Below are 16,462 nucleotides of genomic sequence, written 5' to 3'. Positions count from 1 at the left end.
AAATAAAAGACAAAAGGCACAAATGAGCAACAAAAAAATTAATTCATTGAGGTCAGTTTTCTAAACAAACAGCTGGCAGGTGAGTGGGTCCCCATCACAAGGGCTTTGCATATCTATTAGTGCTAAGTTCCCAAGGCACTGCCATTTCAGAATATCCTATCCACTCAGACTCTCCACTCAATGTCAGCTAAACCAGCCAGTCATAAGCAACTCAAAGTGGAATTTCCTTTCCCAAGATCATAGTTTCATCCCAAAATTAGCTGACTCACTCCAATGTCATAAATATGCTCAGGATGAGGTTGAGTAGTGACCCACTGTCATCACTTATCAATGGAAAGGAGTGTAAGAGCAGAAACAAGGTAACCTTTTTCAATATCTCCTAGTTCCTAACAAGCATGCAGGCAGAAACATTCCCATCTTCTTGTGTAGGGTTCTGTTCCCCAGCGGTTAAAATGAACCATCCTAACAACTGGAATGGTTAAGAAACAGCTTTCAGAGCACTGGGGTTATAGCTCAGTGGGCTGGGGTTGTGGCTCAGTAGTAGAGCACTTGCCTAGCATGTGTGAGGCACTGGGTTCAATCCTCAGCACCACATATAAATAAATAAAGGTCCATCAACAACTAAAAATTATTCTGAAAAATAACAATAAAGGTATTATATCTATCTATAACCAATATATTAAAAAGAAACAGCTTTCAGTTGGGCATAGTGGCACACACCTGCAGTCCCAGATACTAGGTTGAGATGGGAAGATAACCTGATCCTACAAGTTAGAGACCAGCCTGGGTACACAGCCCAAGACCTCATCTCAACGGGGAAAAAAAACAGCTCTCTAGCTCTCTTCAAATAACCTAAAGATGGATCTATGGAAGTTTTGCCACAGGAACTGAAGTAACCACTATGCATGCACCAAACACTGCTTTCCACATCATCCCATTTCCTAATTAAACAATATGATGCCCAATGAAAGAACCTGAAGCTCAGCCCAGGAAGTTAAGTTCATTTTCTGAGTCACTACTCTCCAAAGTGGGATGGAGCCACTTCAGGGATCCACTGAGATGAGAGAAGAAAAAGAACATCTGTTCATTTTATTTTAATTTTAAAAAGTAAAAACAAAAAAACAAAAACACAACTTCCACTTACAGAATGATACTGGCTCCTTCACTTGGTCTCCAGTTCAGAAAGTCAGGGATCTTTCAAGGGACAGGAAGTAGCCTGAGAGACAGTGGAACCAAGGAGCATTGAACAAGGAGACCTGCTAGAGCAAGCACCAGCTTCCGCACTGTTGGGTGCTCTCCAGTTCTGTGATGACTCCAGGTAAAGCCGCTTTATGAACCTTACCCCTTTAAACTAAAATTGCCCTCACTAAATGGATTATGGGCTTGAAAAGATTTGTGTGAAGAAAGTAGGAGTTAAGACAATACTTAACTAGGATCTAAATAGATAAGAAAATGGCTGAGCCGCCACTTCAGCTCTTGGTGAGAGTTTTTTACCAGCCACATTTGGAGGTGAGCACAGGGACAAGACAATCACATCTTACAGGGAGATGACCACAGGATTCTCATAATCAACACAATTTGTATCATGGGTTTACTCCCACCTCTGATGTAGGTGTAAATGTTGAGTTATCAGTATTAGTAAGATTTAAAAACTATGTGCCTGAGCCATGTAGAAAATGTCTTTGGTTTCCCCCAATTTATAGCCATACAATACTTAATCTGCTGTTTCCCAAAAGTTCATCAAACCTAATAATAAAGGTTTAGGAGGAGTTTCCTTAATCTTAAGTTAGTACAGTAACGTACAATCACACACCATGAAATGATGCTTCACTCAATGATGGACCACATATATGATGGCAGTCTAATGAGACCATATCACCTAGTGATGCCATAGCCATTTTAGTTCATGTAAGCACACTCTACAGGATTCACACAATGGAGAAATCACCTAATGTTTTAACGACAGGTACCCTTTTTGAAACAAGAAATGAAAAGGCTTGGAAAAGTCGGCTCTCAAGGGCCAATTCCATTAGCACATGAAGAAGAGGGATTCCTGGTGGGTGGTGCTGAAGGAAACTGCCCACTGGCATGCCTTTGCAATGTGAGAGGAGAACAGAGAAGCTTCTAAGAAGAGGTCTGGGCCTAGAACCTCTCGATGGTGAACTTAAACCCTATGTCCTCTCAGGGACTCAGGACCTGACCAACTTATGGAGTACAGCCTTGTTTCTTCCTCCCTAAACAGCAAGCTGCATTTTCTCTGTTCTCTATATGAATATGATGCCCAATAAAAGAACCTGAAGCTCAACCCAGGAAGTTAAGTTCATTTTCTGAGTCACTACTCTCCAAAGTAGGATGGAGCCACTTCAGGGATCCACTGAGATGAGAGGAGATACCAAAATAAAGTTGGAAGATAAAGAAAATTTTGAATTCACTTTAAGTAGATGGCTACTGAGAAGTAAACAGCTGCTGCCTGATACACCCAACCAGAGAGGTACACATCCTGAAATTTCTTCAATCTCTCATTCAGTGACCCAAGGGTAAGCCTTAATAGATGCCTCCTATGACCAAGGCTAGGGATTAGGGATTGGGGACTCAAAGATAAATAGAGTATAACTACATAATATTTGAGTCTTGCATCCAATATCCTATCTAGCTGGTCTTTCCTGATTTACCCTTTCTTTATTTTTATTTTTTATTTTTTATTTTTAAAAGAGAGAGTGAGAGAGGAGAGAGAGAGAAAGAGAGAGAGAATTTTTAATATTTATTTTTTTAGTTCTCGGCGGACACAACATCTTTGTTGGTATGTGGTGCTGAGGATCAAACCCGGGTCGCACGCATGCCAGGCGAGCGCGTTAACGCTTGAGCCACATCCCCAGCCCTACCCTTTCTTTAAACTCCCAATTTAGCCCTAAATTTTCTTAAACATAAGTAATCACATGAACCCTCCCTGCCTCCTGACCACCCTGCCTATGACTGCATCCAACCTAGCTGCCTGGCTCCTCCAGCTCCCAGGCCTCCCTAGCCCTGCCACTGAGACCACCATCCGATGCTGAGAAGGCTTATGCATATGTCCTCCAAGTAGGCATCTAAATGCCTTCTGGGTATGAAATCACCCTTATTTCCCTTCTGGCCCCCTGTGACAGTGCAATAGGTGCTCAGTGTGGGCTTCATAACCACACCACTCAGCTTCCATTTTATAATGGCAGATAGTTCTCTGCCCAACAAAGGTGCTACTAAAATGTCAAGTGTCAATCACATTTTTGCAAATTGAGTCATATTCTTCAGTGCACTAAGGGAGTTTGCTATTTAAAAGATCCTGCGGTTGATTCTTTTGTAACATGAATAATCACTTCCTGCTTTACTTTTCCTGTCAAGATGAATTTTTTTATATATTAGGTTTCTCTAAGGGTAGAAAACCTATGCAGAGTTTCATTAAGAGCTCCTATATCATGAGCTATATCTCCCCTACCCCTTCTAAGGGCCCTTTCCTATGTTCTCTGCAGGATTTTGAAGAGTTTAGGACTTTTCTGTCCAATACAGTATCACTAGCCACTGTCTGAATGGAGATGTGCTCTAAAAGCACAGCAAGTTTCAAAAACTTATTCTGGGAAAAAAAGAATGTATAATTACTCATCAATAATTTTTATGTTGAAATGATACCTTAGATAAGTTGGGTTAAATAAATACATTATTCAGTTTCACCTTTTTTTAAATTTTTATTAATGTGGTGGCTAGAACATTTAAAATGACATGTGTGGGTTACACTGTATTTATATTGCACAGCAAGGGTTTAGGATAATGCTTGGCAAATGGGCAACGAAGACCTCAGATTGCACAAATAGCCAAAATGTTCACAAGAGTCCACAGAAAATCTGTCCCCTAAAACCCATTTCCTTGCCTTCAGGAAACTATTAGTAGCTGCACCAAGGATAAAACATTACCGAAGTTTTTGTTTTTGTTTTTGTTTTTTAATAGTACCCTTTGGGAAACTACCTCTGGGCACGAGCACAAAATTAAAACATTAAGCTAAGTAAAATATATCAGAGGTATAATTAGGACAACAGTAAACAAAATCCCATTTCTAAAGGCACCATAAATTACAAAACTTTAAGAATGTCTCCCCATCAGAAAAATAATACCCTCCAGCTGCCCGCTGTGCCGAAAGCCTCCACAAGTTTGCTACATCTACTGTGCTGCAAAAACCAAAGCTACAGTTAACCAGTGTTATGAAAAGATAGAGCCAGAGGAGATAAGAAATCTGCTTAGAAATGAAAACACTTCCACCTTCCCTATCTCCGCCTTCAAATTTGCTGAATGTCTCCTCCCCCCAAAGATGAAATGGGTGGTTTTTAACTGTCGGTTGGCTAAGCCAGCTGCCAAGCAGCTTCTCACGGCCAACTTCTCACGGTGGTAATGGTGCAGGCATTTCTGAGCCCCACTCTGTGACCTGGCCCCTCCTGCTTTGCTTGCTGTATTTACTTCCTCTCTCCTAGCCCAGCTTTCTGAGCTGCAATTTCACGTTGGCTTATCCCAACTGCCTGCAAGCTCCATCTGGGAAAAGCCCTTATCTTTCTCAGGATTCCATCTCCCTCACTTAGCATCATGTCTGACTCAATAAATATTTGAATAAACCAAAGTGCATGAAGGAGAATGAGAGTTTCCAATTAATTTCCTTTGTTTTATACACACACATGCGCACATGCAATGTCGCAAAAGTCTTGATGCAGTTTTCAGTTTTAATCATTTCAGAAGTAGAAATGTTACACATTTACCATGTATGATTTTCCATTTTGTGAATTCTGAAGAATACACACACACACACACACACACACACACATTTTTGGGGGGTGCAGTACTGGAAATCGGGCCCTGGGGCACTCTACTGCTGAGCTACACCCCCAACCATTTTTATTTTATTTTGAGACAGGGCCCCTCTAAGTTGCTGAGACTGACCTAACTTGTGATCCTCCTGCCACAGTTTCCAGAGCAGCAAACTGGGATTACAATGATGTGCCACCGCACCCAGCTCTGAAGAATAAATTTTTAATTTTAATGTTTTGTTTTAGACCTCTGATTGAAGGAAGCACAGAAAACCAAGAAGCAATATTTTTTTTACCAGAAAAGATCATGATTGCTGATTACTGGTGATAGAAAGAACATTAGCTACCATTTCATCAAATCCTTTTCATAATGTACGGATGAAGAACTGAGGTCTGAAATGTTCTGCTTAGAAAGAATGAGGACTATGGGCTGGGGATATAGCTCAGTTGGTAGAGTGCCTGCCTTGCATGCACAAGGCCCTGGGTTCAATCCCCAGCACCCCCCACCCCCCAAAAAAAGACTGAGAACTAAATAATGGCAGTTTTAAGACTAGGATTCCACTCAACCAAATGGCAGTCTATAGGAGAAAAATGAAGATCTAAAACAAGAGTAGAGAAAACTAAGACCAGCAAGATATACAATTTTGTACCACTACAGGGCTTCTATTTTTTCCCCTATGATTCTGGGCCATAGTTTCCAGAAATCCAAAAGGTACACTAGTCGGGAAAATATAAAAATCTATGTTCAAATCTAAAAAGGCAGAAAATAGATCAATGGTTAATTGAGACCAGGGTTGAGCAACATATTACAAATGGGTAAGAGGGATCTTTTGAGGTAATGGAAATAATTTTTAATTAAACTGTGGTAAGAATTGCACAGTACTGTGAATTTACTAAAAATGTATTAAACTGTACACTTAAACTGGGTAAATTTTCATACCTCAATATAGCTTTTGAAAATTTAAAAAAAGAAAAGCTTGCATGATATATTGAGGAACTTTTGGTAGTAGATATTTGTTCATCAAGTTGGCTGACTGTGTTTGTGCCCCAGGGAGAGACCACTCCCCATTCAGGAAGAGGAAACCACTCCCCCATGAGATACAATCTGATAGGACCACCTGTCAACATGTTCAGCACTCTGCCAGCTAATGTATGGGCACAGGACTCAACTGTGACTCATAGTACTTTGACAAAGACTGGGAATGACTGAAGCAGAAATCCTTTGCCAGGCCTCACAAAAGAGTTGGGAATCCCTGGAGTTGCCTGGTTACATACAGTCTTTCCCAGACATGATTCTCCGGGTTCTCCTTCCACCCCATAAACCACTTTGAAGTCTTCCAATAAATCCTTTAACTTTCTTCAGTTAAGGGAGAGTTGGTTTATCTTACTTGCAACAGTAGAACCCCAACAGACTCATGCATCAACTTCTTAAAGAATATACTCTTCCTGCAAGGCGTGGCGGTACATGCCTGTAATCCTAGAGGCTTGGGAGGCTGAGGCAGGAAGATTACAAGTTCAAAGCTATTAAGTTCTCAGCAACTTAATGAGACCCTGTCTCAGAATAAATAAACAAAAAGGCCTGGGAATGTGGCTTAGTTCAATACCCGGTATTAAAAAATTAATACACTCTTCCCTACATAAGTCCATACAAAGCCAAGTTGTCACCATCCAGTGCTTTCCTATTAGTGTTGGGGCAGAGGGTTTGGGGTCTGGACTTTCCAGCTCAAGGCCACAGGTGCTATGGGGAAGATCTCCAATTACAAAAAAGCTAGCCTATACACAAGTCACATTTTTCTTTTGCAGGAGGACTGCAAGTTCAAGGCCAGCCTCAGAAATTTAGCAAGACCCTATCTCAAAATAAAAATAAAAATGGTTGAGGTAGTAGCTCGAGTGTAAAGTGCCCTGGGTTTAATCTCTGGTACAAAGAACAAACAAAAAATATGGGAGATGATCTGGTGCAAGAATGAGGAGTGGTACCTCTAAATTCCTATTTATAGAAGCTGCTCCATAAATGACAGGCACTAGTCTTATAGGCCATTATCATGACATGTTGTGAGGGCTTCCCTGAACCTGTCTCCCTGTCTATCTCTTGGATAGGAGCCCTCAAAGGACAGATCTTAACATTACCTACTGCTTGCCTGGTATCTGGCATACAGTAGGTGCTCAATAAATTTTGGTGATCAGGTGCATCCATACAACCTAGGAGTATCCTGAGAAAAGTGTTAACCCTAATCCATACCTTCTCATTCAGCACAAAGAAATGCAATTACAGATGTAAGCTACTGTTTGATTCAAAGGCTACAGAAAGTCAAAGATCAACATGACCAGTTGGCCAAAAGTATGAACCACTGATTCAAGTCTCTCAAGTACTATTTTTTTTTTATTTCTTAGTTGTAGTTGGACACAATATCTTTATTTTTATGTGGTGCTAAGGATCGAACCCAGGGCCTCACACATGCTAGGCAAGTGCTCTACTGCTGAGCCACAATCCAAGCCCTCAAGTACTATTATGATCAGCTTCAATTCCACTCCCACCTGTGGTACAACCATTGCTCCTAACAGCACAAAGGCATCCAATCAAAGATTAGAACATGAGGCAGGGCCTGGACAGGAAAGCATTCATAAAGCCTGAGGCCTTGGTTCTCTCATAGCCTGTATTTTGAGGCCTCTGCCTCAACTGGGCCTGATCCTGAAACAAAACACCCAAGGGGCTCTGGAACAATGAGTGACTAAACAATTCCTGACTAAAATTAACCCTTGCAAACCTAGAACACTTCTCTTTCCAGAATATGCCTTATATAGAGAGGATAAGAATAACCTGGCCACCAGAGGGAAAAAAAAATGACAGGATTGAATCAAGCAAGGTCCTACCACTGAACTACATCCCTAGCTTTCTTAAAATTTTCTTTACATTGAGACAGGGTCTCACTAGTTTGCCCAATTGGCCTTAAACTTATGAACCTCTTGTTTCAGCCTCCCTAATACCTGAGATTCCAGGTGTGCAGCCAGAAAAAGCCTTAAGTGAAAAAGAAAGCACAGATAAAGGGTGCAAATTACTTTTGGATTAAAAAAAAATACTGAACAATAAAGACAATCATCTATAGTTGTTTAAGCCAATATAGAGAACAGTTGTACACAGCAATCATGTAGGGGAAAATAAATAGGACCTTAGAAAACCAATTTACTAAAAAGTTAAGTCAAAACAGCTTAGTCACTTAAAGAAGACAATTTTTTAAATTCAACTACAAGGGGCTGAGGATATAGCTCAGTTGGTAGAATGCTTGCTTTGCATGCAGTAAGGCCCTAGGTTCAATCCCCAGCATAAAAAAAAAAAAAAAAATCAAGTATAAAAGAGAAAGCTTATAAATATATAAATATTTAACAGTTTTAAGCTGGGCCTGGTGCTGCATGCCTGTAATTCTAGCTATTAGGGGAGTTGAGGCAGGAGGATCACAAGTTCAAGGCCAGCCTCACTAACACAGGGAAACCCTGTCTCAGAATAAAAGAATATTTTAAAAATATTTTCAGTTGAAGCTAGGCGTGATGGCACACACCTGTAACCCCAGCAACTTGGGAGCTGAGACAGGAAGATCACAAATTCAAAGCCAGCCTCAGTAACAGCGAGGCGCTTAGCAACTCAGTGAGACCCTGTCTCTAAATAAAATACAAAATAGGGCTGGGAATATGGCTCAATGGTTGAGTCCCCCGAGTTCAATCCCTGGTACCAAAAAAAAAAAAAAATAGGGCTGGGGATGTGGCTCAGTGGTTGAGTACCCATTAGTTCAATTCCAGGTACCTCCCACTGAAAAAATTTTTTTAGTTGTAGATGTACACAATACATTTATTTATTTTTATGTGGTGCTGAGGATCAAACCCAGTGCCTCACACATGCTAGGCAAGCACTTTACCACTGAGCTACAACCCTAGACCTTAGAATAAAAAATTCTTAAAGGGTTGGAGCTGTAGCTCAGTAGCAGAGTGTCCTGGGTTCAATCCCCAACACCCCCCCCACACACACACACAGTTTTAAGTAATAAAATGGCTTGTAGATGAGTAGAGGTTTTCCTAACTTCATAATGTCAGCCTGATTCTCAGACTCAAAGGAGACCCAAAGACAGATATCTGATTAGAAAATGATCCTCTATCTTTCTCAGTAAGGAGATCCAACCAGAATATGCAAACTTTAAAACAGAAGAAGGAACAATCTGCTTATACTACATATTAATTTAATTACAGATTATGCAAAGTAAAACAATTAAAAAACATTGCCTCCTACCCCTCAGCACCCTCTCATTTCATGAATGATTTTATTCAACAGACCCTGCAAGGATAGTTGAAATATATTTGATTGTGGATAACATATCCAAAAGGTTTGCTTAAAATGTTTTATTCAAAGTAAGTTCATGGAGCTCTATAGTACAAGATACTTTGTAAGGTCTAAAATAAAATGCAACTCTTGTGTTTTTTGAGGATAGTATGAGGAGGATGGGGAACTGGTTTTATATTTGGACATGTACATTTCAGTGTAGCTGAGCTGAATCAGCCATAAAAGGCAAGGTCCAGGTCAAAAGAAGGGAAGTTAGGAACAATTCCACAGAAAAATGTGGTCAGTAGGCACAGTGGGGTTGGTACAAGGGCTGAGTCACCCACCGTACGGCTTTGTGTTAACAAGAAATGCACCGTCTGGCAAGAGAGAAAGTAGACAGTGAAGTGAGAAGAAACCATAGTGAAACTGCTGCCTTCCCTGGAAGGGCAAAATTATTATTATTTTTTTTTCCTTCATTCATTCCTTCCTTTCTTTTTCTTTCTTTCTTTCTTTCTTTCTTTCTTTCTTTTCTTTCTTTCTTTCTTTCTTTCTTTCTTTCTTTCTTTCTTTCTTTCTTTCTTTCTTTCTTTCTTTCTTTTCTTTCTTTCTCCCTCTCTCCCTCCCTCCCCCCCCCCCTTTCTTTCTCGGTGCTGGGGATGGAACCCAAGGGCCTTGGGCATGTGAGGCAAGCACTCTATGAAGTGAGCTAGCCCTTGTAGTCATTTCTTGGTGGATAGTTTGAGTCTCTTTCTCAGGACCTATTTCAGCTGTAATATTTCTTTTTTTTTTTTTAACCTGGAATGAACTGCTAATGGTAATACAGGCCAGAAGTAGCATTTCTTTATTTTATTTATTTGTTTGTTTATGGTGCTGGGGATTGAACCCAGGCCCTTAAGCATCCCAGGCAAGCACTCAACCAACTGAGCTATATCTACAGCTCCCCTGGGCAGATTTATGTTCCTCTTCATTTAGACACTTACCCCCCAGGTGTAGGAATCCTGTTATTCTCAGGCCCTGGAAGGCAGAAGAAAGCCTAAGAACCTTCTAAAAGAAAAGACACTGCCCAGAGCATCTTCCTCCTTCCAGTACTTAGCTAGCAGAGTGCATAGCCCCATCAGGCCCTCAAAATGCTTGCTGGTGCCAGGCGCGGTGGTACATGCCTGTAATCCCAGTGGCTCAGAAGGCTGAGGCAAGAGGATCACATGTTCACAGCCATCCTCAGCAACTCAGCGAGGGCCCTAAGCAACTTAGAAAGACCCTGTCTCTAAATAAAATATAAAACAGGGCCCAGGATGTGGCTCAGTGGTTAATCACCCCTGGGTTCAATCTCTAGTACCACCCCCACTACCACCCCCTCCAAAAAAAAGCTTATTGGTGAGTGGGAAGAAATACAAGGAAGATTTTGACAAAAAGCTGAGAATCCAAGAAGATGAGATCTGAAACAAATTCACAAAGCTAAGGGTAGAAGATAACAGCAAAGCAGCGGCTCTTCAAACAGTCTAGGTTTTTAAATTGTCATAAATGTAATTATCTTGAGCTCCCCCACATCTAATCTGGAGGTAATATCTAGCATATTTGGAACACCATAATGTGGTGGTAATTAGGGAGGGTGCATTGGATGGTTTCACCAAAGAATTTACATATAATTGTTAATCTATCAACACAGTAACTGCCAATGTTTTTGGAGTCATTTTTGCTAGTGGTTCTAATAGTTGAACAATTTGAACTAAAATCTGCTAGAACTAAAAGTATCTTCTTCAAACGTGTTTTCTTAATCAACTATATTGTAAACACTTTGTCACAGAATCTGAAAACCACTTACTAAATATGTATCTAAATAGAGTAGCACAAAACAGAAATGAAGTTCAACCCCAACATTTTTCTTTCCTTTGAAAAGTTACTAAATAAAGTAGAATAAAACCTAAATAAACCATGTTGGAGTTGAAAAAATTTAAATCACATCCAAAACTGAAACAAATATAAATAAAAACATAACAGATCAATAGCATCAGAAAGATTTCTAGAAGAATGATCTAAGAGGAGCAATATGTGCATTTTTTCCAGAAATAATTATATTTGAATCTCTAAATACCATTTTTCACACAAAGGAAGCCAAAAAGTCTTGGGAAAAATGACTGATTCCAGGCCATGGGGCAGGAAAGGTGATAAATTTGGACCATCTTCTCATACCAACAAAGCAAGGAAGCCTTCAAAGACCATCAGGGTCGTGTCAAAAGAATGTAGAAGCAAATGTAAAGAGGCTCCCATTGGCCACAAATGGTACAACATATAATACTGCAAGGATAACTACAATGGACTGAAAGAGGTTGAATAAGTTGGATGTCTCCTTATGTATGTTTCATAGTAATAGTATTAAAAATCATTGGTCACACTTTGGAAGATGCTAGTGAACCAATTCATTGTTTTGAAAACTAGCAAATCAAGAGAAACAATCAAACATCCTTCCTGCCTTTCCTATACGAATTCAGGATAAACAAATAGTTGACAAGGAGAAATTTCTATAGCAGTATTCCTGCTAATAAATGAAAAAGGAATGAAGGAATGAGACACCCAACACTTTGCAATCTCTAAAGTTATCAAGAACCTGGACATTGGTCACTAACAAGTTGACATTACAAAAAGAGAGACAAGCAGGCACTGCTAGCCTTGTGACAGAAGTGTGTGCCACCACCTGTGAAATATTCTAGCCAATGAACTAAGCTTAAATTAGATCAAGCCCCTGGATTTACTACCAGTTTAAGAGGGATACAGCAGGTCCAGAAATACATTACATGGCACCTTGACAGTCAAACATCAGACTGTAGCCAGGTGCAATGGCACATACCTAGAATCCTAGCAGCTTAGGAGGCTGAGGTAGGAGAGTTGCAAGTTCAAAGTCAGTCTCAGCAATTTGGCAAGGCTCTGAGCAACTTAGTGAGAGAGACCCTGTCTTAAAATAAAAAAATTAAAAGGGCTGGAGATGTGCTCAATGGTTGGCATTAATCCCCAGTACCTAAATAAATAAATGAGTGAATAAAAACCCAGAGTGTAGTAAATACTATGTGCAAATGAATTTGCTTACTTAATACCAAAAAAAAAAAAAAAAAAAACCACAAAGGAAAAAGAAATAAGATGGGGAACGTAAATTAAAACAGACTCAGAGATAACCAATCTATTACAAAATATAGGCCTTTCAAAGCCTGCTTCAAATAAACATCTTTTAAATATTTTAGCTATTTGTAAAAATTGGATTTTGAACTGAATGCCTGATGATAAGGAAACATTATTAGTTAATGTAGGTATAAAAATGATATTGTGATATGGCTTTGAAAAAAGTCCTTATCTTTACAAAATACATGGTGAAACACTTCCGGATTGTTAAAATGTTTTAATGTGGAAGTAGAAGCATCATGCTCCCCAATGAACTTAAAAGATGAAGAGAAAAATCTTAAAGCTGGCGAAACTCTAGCTGGTGTAACCACTATTTCACAAGTGATTTAGCTAACCATGCTATCTATGCATAGCAATAAACCTGAAAAGGATATTTTTTTTTAAGAAACAAGATATAAAAATGTGTGTGTGTATGTGTGTCTGTCTGTCTCTCTCTCTTTCTGTGGTGTTTCAATGCTTCAATTCATTCTTAAGGGCACTACGCAAAGAACTGATCCAAAGTATCTTCCGGTTTTCAGTCTCTGTGAATTATAAAATATAAAACAATATCAACTTATTAAAATTGTGATCATTTCCCTGCAGTAGATACATTACAGAAGATATCCTGAGGGACTTCTGAGGCTTAACCTGGGTTTATTTTGGAGGTTGAACAATGCTTAATTCTAATTCCTTTTTAAAGATATACTTTTAGCTACTTACAAAAATAATCAATAAGCATTATCAAGTCTGTTCTGTATCACATGTCTACAGGTGTACACCATGGACAAGGCCACCTCTGTGAGCATTCTGAATTTGGGTTTCTTTCTTTCTTTTTTTTTAGAAAGAGAGAGAGAGAGAATTTTTTAATATTTATTTTTTAGTTTTCGGTGGACATAACATCTTTATTTTTTTATTTTTATGTGGTGCTGAGGATCAAACCCAGCGCCCCGTGCATGCCAGGCAAGTGCACTACCACTTGAGCCACATCCCCAGCCCTGAATTTGGGTTTCTTGAGATGTGTATTTAATAAGGAAGGCTGTGATTTGGGTTGTTCAGGTGTAAAAGTGGTATCACAATTATGGTTTTTAATGGAGCCCTTATCTTTTTTTTTCAATATTTTTAGCTGTAGATGAACACAATACCTTTAATAAATTCATTTATCTTTATGTGATGCTGAGAATCAAACCCAGTGCTTCACATGTGCTAAGCAAGTGCTCTACCACTGAGCTAAAACCCCAGACCCCAGAGCCCTTATCTTTAAAAAAATACACACTGAAACATGGAAGAAATATGCTTTAATATAGACCTGGAATGTCCCCCAAAGGCCCATGTGTTAAAGGCTTGGTTCCCATGTGGTGCTACTGGGAGGTGGTGGCACCTTTAAGAAGTGGGGTCTAGTAAGAGTTTTTAAGTCACTGGGAACATGTTCTTAAAGGGGATTGTGGAAACCCAGGCTATTTCTCTCTTTTTCACTTTCTAGCCATCATAAAGTGAGTGACACCAGAGAATTGACATGTTCTCTTGCATAGGAATCAAGGTCATCTTTTTGGTAAGGGTCAAGTGTGAGAATAGACTCTGAGGAACTTGAAGATAAAAAGTCTAGAATAAGTTTACTGCAAAATGCACTATGGAATTTTGTTGGGTTTTCTGGGGGGAGGGGCAGGGATTGAACCCAGGTGTACTCAACCACTGAGCCACATCCCCAACCCTATTTTGTGTTTTATTTAGACACAGGGTCTCACTGAGTTACTTAGTGTCTCGCTATTGCTGAGGCTGGCTTTGAACTCACGATCCTCCTGTCTCAGCCTCCCAGCCGCTGGGATTACAGGCGTGCACCACCACGCCCAGCTGGAATTTTGTATTTTTTCCACTGTGTGTGTGTGTTTAAATTTACAAAAGGAAAAAAAGTGGGTGAAAGATAAACGGAAACATTGATGAGTAGCTGTGAAGACCCAGCAGCATGGGTAATGGCCTGGTGCCCCACCCTCACCACTCAGCTGAGCCTACCACAGGGCCAGAGCTAAACACTGCATGGGCACTCAGGCCTGTGTCCATATAGGAGAGAGGATTTTGTGTGCAGAGATTAGTTAACTCAAGCAACTGATTTAGGGAGAGTGGAGAAGCTCAGTGTGTAACAGGTATCAAGACAACATAATACAAACAAGAGGGCACAGCAAGGGGTGGCAGGTAGTAACATGACGACAGTGGACCACCTGAATAAGGCTGATAACCCAGAGGATGGAAGGTAGAAGCACAGCGTGGGAGGATATGTGCGGGCAGCTTTGCAGACCTAGACAAAATGGCAGACAGTATAGAAGACCTAAAGGGGAGGAAGAGGCAGTGTAGCTACCAAGGATGAATAGGAGTATCTTCACCTTCCTTCCTTCCCTCCCTCCAATATCTCTCATCTACATGACATTCCCTTCTAAAATTCCCTTCTCAAAGATTCTCCATAACTTTGGCCCTACAGCATGGGAGACTGCCTATCCATACAACTCTCCTGGGATTAGAACCCTTCAGAGGATCTTGAGGTTAACCGTGCCCTGGGAATGAAAGATATTTGTTCAAACACACATAGAATTAGTACTTCATAAAACAAATAAACTTAACAATGTATTACAATATACCTGAACATCTCTTGGGGTCAACCACATGATAGGTCTGGATTACATACATGAATGCTGCTTTTGAGAAATATTATGATTTCAGGAAGTTCCCAGTCTTGATCCTAGAACTCAAAACCACCACAATCTGATGCTGGTTTGACACTGACCACCTCACTTGTGCTTATACCAGCTTCCACACTCTTCCCTTGACAATACCATGTGTGTGCCCATTCAAGAAATCAGGTTCCTTATTCCTTACATCACAAATTACCCTCCATCTTCATGATTTGAGGTCAACAAAATTCTTCTCAGGCCACCCATCATTCCATTCTCAAATGTACTAACTAGAGCACTGACCAAATCATTTCTGCTTATCATAAAATGTCTTATAAAACTTTATAATTATTGCCTTAGACCAGGAGTTGGCAAACTTTTTCCTAAAGAGCCAACAGGAAATATTTTAGGCTCTGTAGGGCTTATATTCTGTTCTAACTACTGTTATAATGATAAACAGACACAGACAATAAACATAAACAAATAAGCATGGGGTGTTCCAATAAAACTTTATTTATAAAATAATCATTAGGCCAGATTTGGCCATTAGGCCATAATTTACTGACCCCTGTCTTAGACTTTTAACTCTTTTATTATTGCTTACATTCTATGTTTTACTACCCCAAATCAGATTAAAATTCCTTAATAGAAAGTATCAGATATTTTTGTTAACTCTTAGCCCCCACCTGGCATAGTGCCAGGCATATGGTAGGGATAAGAATGAATGAATGAATGAATGAATATATATATAAATATATACATATATATGTATGTGTGTGTGTGTGTGTGTGTGTGTGTGTGTGTGTATCATTTGAGTGTATGTTGAATGATGTGCCACATATTGCAGTTGAGCTCCTTTATGGTCATTGTACTTGCACACTGATGGTACAAACATTAATTTCTAATGAGAAGTACTAATACTTTATGGATTGTGTACCATAAAGTTTGTTGTTTGTTTGTTTGTTTTTAACTTTCCTGGTCTGTTTATTTGCCAGATTGTTTTTCTAGCTATTTCCACCCATAGCCTAATACATTCATTCCATCAGCTACTTAACAGATGAACACATTCCACAAGTGATTTAGCATCAGTAAGAGGAACTTGAACTTTCTGCAGCTATAAATTCCCACTTGGGCATTCAACATTTCCACTGCCACATCACAGGAGCACAGATGAAGACAGAAGTTTGCTCAGGTAAGAAGAAAGCTTTTTTGGGGGAAAAAAAAGGAAATCTATCACCAATGCTCCCCACAAAAGCAGACATGAAACAATTACCTGTAACCAAAATAAAATTAACTTCAGATTGGGCTCATGACAGTTCCTGTCATATGCTTCTAGCTCACTTCTAAATCAATAACTGCAATGCAGGAAAGGAAGTAGACATCTTCTGAAGATTTTGAAAATGCAATAAACTACACCACCATTGTTCCTCACCAAGAAAAACCCCTGCTTTTGATTATGTCCATACAGATATTGTAAAAGGAACTAAAAAGTAATCATCAGGTCCATTCAGAATGAAACACTAAAT

At 39.7% G+C, this 16,462-nt stretch overlaps 1 protein-coding gene and 1 non-coding gene across 8 annotated transcripts in view; one reads left to right on the top strand and one right to left on the bottom strand.

Annotated features, from left to right (window-relative positions):
- The window catches only part of Sh3kbp1 (SH3 domain containing kinase binding protein 1), a 335,725-nt gene that overhangs the window by 284,006 nt on the left and 35,257 nt on the right, over nucleotides 1-16,462 (bottom strand). The gene's annotated exons all lie outside the window — the stretch shown is intronic.
- Trnaa-ugc (transfer RNA alanine (anticodon UGC)) lies at nucleotides 5,253-5,325 on the top strand. The gene has a single exon. It is a non-coding gene; the product is annotated as a tRNA-Ala (tRNA).

The sequence above is a fragment of the Ictidomys tridecemlineatus genome, chromosome X (assembly GCF_052094955.1).
Source record: "Ictidomys tridecemlineatus isolate mIctTri1 chromosome X, mIctTri1.hap1, whole genome shotgun sequence".
NCBI lineage: Eukaryota > Metazoa > Chordata > Mammalia > Rodentia > Sciuridae > Ictidomys > Ictidomys tridecemlineatus.
Note: the sequence above shows the minus strand (reverse complement) of the source record. Positions and strands in the feature narration are given on the sequence as shown.